This window comes from Phalaenopsis equestris, unplaced genomic scaffold (genome assembly GCF_001263595.1).
Source record: "Phalaenopsis equestris unplaced genomic scaffold, ASM126359v1 Scaffold000117, whole genome shotgun sequence".
Lineage (NCBI taxonomy): Eukaryota > Viridiplantae > Streptophyta > Magnoliopsida > Asparagales > Orchidaceae > Phalaenopsis > Phalaenopsis equestris.
In genome coordinates, this window is record NW_018164559.1 from 362,975 (window position 1) to 367,525 (window position 4,551).

General features: G+C 32.8%; 1 protein-coding gene across 6 annotated transcripts in view; it reads left to right on the top strand.

Annotated features, from left to right (window-relative positions):
* Window positions 1-4,551, top strand: part of LOC110021036 (putative pentatricopeptide repeat-containing protein At3g25060, mitochondrial) — a 20,122-nt gene that overhangs the window by 8,168 nt on the left and 7,403 nt on the right. The window lies entirely within an intron of this gene.

Genomic DNA, 4,551 nt, shown 5'->3' on the forward strand with positions numbered 1-4,551 from the left:
TGTGTGTGTGTGTGTGTGTGTGTGTGTGTGCGTGCGTGTGCGTGTCTGTGTCTGTGTGTGTCTGTGTGTGTGTCTGTGTGTGTGCCTCTGATCATGGCATATGTAGGTTTAGCTATGTTTGTATATGTATGTATATCTGTGCACGCGCGTGCGCGTGCCTGTGCGTGGGAGCGCGTGTGCGTGTGCTTGCATGTCTGTGTGTTTATACATGTATGTATGTATGCATGTGTGTTTCTATGTATGTATGTATGTATGTATATTTGCCAATCTGCATGCATGCATGTGTATTTGTATTTTTGTATGTTTGTATGTGTATTGTGTGTATGCATGTGTGTTTCTATGTATGTATGTATGTATGTATGTATATTTGCCAATCTGCATGCACGCATGTGTATTTGTATTTTTGTATGTGTGTTGTGTGCATATTTGTATGTATATATATGTGTGCATGTATGTCTGTGTTTGTCTCCGATCATGGCACATGTATGGATGTATGATCATGGCACATGCAATCTTATTTGCACTCAAGCCACAACTTTGTGGTGTTATAAATTTGAATAAAAACTTGTCAAATCTTATCTTCTTATTTTGGAAACTTTTATTATTATTATATTTATTATTATTATTATTATTATTATTATTATTATTATTATTATTATTATTATTATTATTATTATTATTATTATTATTATTATTATTATTATTATTATTATTATTATTATTATTATTATTATTATTATTATTATTATTATTATTATTATTATTATTATTATTATTATTATTATTATTATTAAATTTGGAGATTTACGTTGATAGTTTACTCTTAGTTCATATTATTTTCATATTTGCTTGAGTGTGATTGGATGTGTTTTTTTTTCTAGTATGATGCAATTTGGTGCTAGAAATTCTCATAAAAAGCTATTTTCTTATACCTGCGTGAGGTCTTGATTTTTATTTAGTGGTTTTCCTTTTTTATTTATATTTTCTTAAACTGATAATTAGTCTGCCTTATTTATTTATTATTTTTAGTACAACATGTTTTTCATGATTGCTCTTAGTTCATGTTCTTGATCAAATACTTGATTTATTTATGACCCTTAATTTCTATGAGAATTCTATTATACAACATTTACAACTTGATCAAAAGCGAGAACACTAGTTTGATTTCACAAAATAATTTCATTCATCTATGTAGAACAAAATCCTTCAATCCTTAGTTATTTAAATATGGTTGCAAGGAGTAGGCTAAAGATTAAATCCAAATCTAATCTAATCTAATTTCAATCCAAGGGTATTGTTATCCATAGATTGTGTCCAGTTGCTCTACATTTTAGTTTATTTTCTCATTTAATTAGTATTTATATGCCTTCATGTTTATGTGATATCCTATTTTGTCTATGATTCATATGCCAAATCACCAGTAAATATAATTATTATGTTTAATATATTACTCTTTTTTTGAGGAATCATTTTTTCATTCTATCATATGTTGTTAGTGGCACTCATATACTGGTGTTTGCAAGAAATATCTTTATAAGATGGTGTATACTAATAAACTCATATGAACGATCTTACAATGGTTTAATTCATTATCGGTGCTTAGATGTGTATTGCTATTGTGTAGAATTGATTTAATCGAATGCACACCTATAAAGTTATATTTTAGCAATATATTGTATATATTTTCCATAATTTGATTTCTCACTATTTAACATATACATTGTATTATTTGAATTTTAAATCAGGGCTGTAAAAGAGCTTGTATTAATTAAATAATAAATAAATAATATATAAAAGTTAAAATAGTGATATCTTAGATACAATATTATAGATTTGGTTTGTATAAATGTAAAAAGTCAAATTTAGTTGTTAGATATGTAAATACATAAGAATTGGGTGGTATGTATGTAAATGCCCCTAGAATTTTTCCTGCATTCAGATGTTAGATATATAAATACATTAGAATTGGGTGGTATGTATGTAATTGACCCTAGAATTTTTTGAATTTAGGTGTTAGATATAAAAGTACATAAGAATTTTGTGGTATGTGAAATGATGCATATAAATAAATATATTGTTTATCAATATAATTGGTCAATTCGATGCACTAGTTGTCTTCAAAATTAATGATGTGTAACTTCACCCACAATTCAAACTCTCTCCTCACACTTCCTCTCCTCTTTGGGCAGCCTTAGGGTTTGTTTGGCGCAGCTGCAGATTCTCATCAGCTTTGCTACAGCTGCGCTGCCCCAGGAAGCCACCAGGAAGCAGCTGTGGGGAAGTTGACTGTCTGTTTGGTGCAGCTGCGTGAAAAATACTGTGAGTCAGTTGTTTAATGTAAAGATGAACAAACTGCCTCTGTTTGTTAAAATTGTTTAAAATTTTTGATTTATTTGTATAAATATGGGTTTAATATACATAAAGTTTATAAAAATATTATTTCTTAGTTAATTAAATGAAATAAATTGTTTTCAACATTCATTTTTATAGATAATTTTTAAAAAATATTTTGTAATTTTAAACACATATAAGTTTAAAATTTATCTTTATCTATATATCAATGTATACAAATATTAATTCATCTATACATATAAAAATTTACAAACATATTTTAGAAGCATAAAATGTAAAATATATAAAAGCACCTCAAGCCATATGAAGTCATTTTTTCTTACATAAAGACGTAAAAAAACTGTAAAACTACGACCACGACGAGTAGCATAATGGTAATGTTATTTCTAACAATGACACGTTGTAGCTCCCGTGTTTGCTCTTCGTCATCTGAAACTCGCAAATCGCTACCAATATCATACTCAGCATAAGAGAAACTGTCCGCCCATCGGAAAAATCTGCATTGATCGGCAATGCTTCAGGGGCATGTATAAAACTTCCTACCATAACTATGTGCTTGTCGTGAGGTCAAAAGTGTGGTTTGCAGGCCACAATGACAAACCACTCCTCGGGAGGTAGCGGACATCCTAGAACTCATATTATCCTAAAAAGCAATGCAACATAAAACATAATTACTAACATATCAGGTAATGAAAAAAGAGATCATTAAAATTGAAATATTTGTTTGAAAACAAACATAGACCCCTAATCATATTGTGTTTACAACAGATCTAAATCGAAATAATCGCTCTCTAACTAATGAGGTAGTGATCTCCTCATGAAGGGCTTTCATTTCATTCGCACCTTCCCCATCTTTCGTGCAAATTGAGGCATTGTCGTTCTGCTCTGTTGATAGAGATTGACCAATGCGGTATTCAAAAGCTTCGACTGACACTTCCTCGTCATTGACCTCGACACGCTCGAAATCAACATCAGCTCGAGTTGGATGCCGCCTAATATAGTTATTAAGGGTCATAGTGGCTAACATTACATGCACCTGTTTCGGAAACGGATAAGGTGGCATATCTCGAAGTATGACCCATTTTTTCTTCCAAACTCCGAAAGTCCTCTCAATAACGCCTCGCAAGGATGAATATCTTTTATTAAAAACCTCTTTTCTATTTCTCGTACGATTGCTGGCTCTCTGAAAATCTGGAAGATGATACCTTGTGTCAGGATAAGATTTAAGGTACCCCCTCTGCATTGGGTAGCCAGCGTCCACCAAATAGTACTCCCCTGAAAACTTATAAACTTTAGGTGAGCATACAAAAAAAATTCTACTTATATTAGTAAGGAACTAACCATGCGGTGGGTGAGGAAAATTGTACTCCGGATTTCTCGTTGCAATTTTAAAGATTCTACTATCATGTGCGCTGCCCTCCCATCCAGCCATTGCAAATGTAAAACACATATTGAAATCACATACTGCCATGATATTTTGAGTTGTGCTTCTGGAACGGCCGATAAATGCAACTTTCTCGTTATCCGGGACCCTAGCATGAACATGTGTTCCATCGATTGCGCCGATGCAACCCTTTACGAATAAGTGAAATCATTTCAATATACAACCCAGTAATATTTATTTAAAGTATGAATGTCTACCTTGAAATGTGGCATGTATCGGGCATCATTGCGAATCTGAACTAGCGTTCTTGCAAACGTTGGATCTGTGGGTTTTATTATGGCTTGTGCTAGACTGACAAGAGAACTCAAACCAACTGAGAAATATCTGCTTATTGTTTCAGATGAGTGTTGGAAGCGTTCCATGGCTCCCCGCATTGACTCGTTCTGTGATAAAATATAAAGTGTTATGCCCAATACTTCACCGTCTGTTGTCCTAGAAGATCCGTGAAGTCCATGAGATGTTTTTAGATCTAATAATAGATCACTGAAAACACCCTCGGACATGCGGAAGATGTTTTGAAATCACGTTGGGTGTCCTGAAATCATTTCTCCCATCCATTTGTCTCCAATCTGAGATGATGTGTAACACGGCTCACGATCCACATACGTGTTATAGTAATGCACTAGTATATTTATGGCTGCATTTCGACGTCGACGTCGGACTTCCTCTGGGTCCATGACGATATGAACTATACATTACACTTTGAAATACAGTTAAGCTCATAGATGGAATAAAACAACCAGACATATGAACTA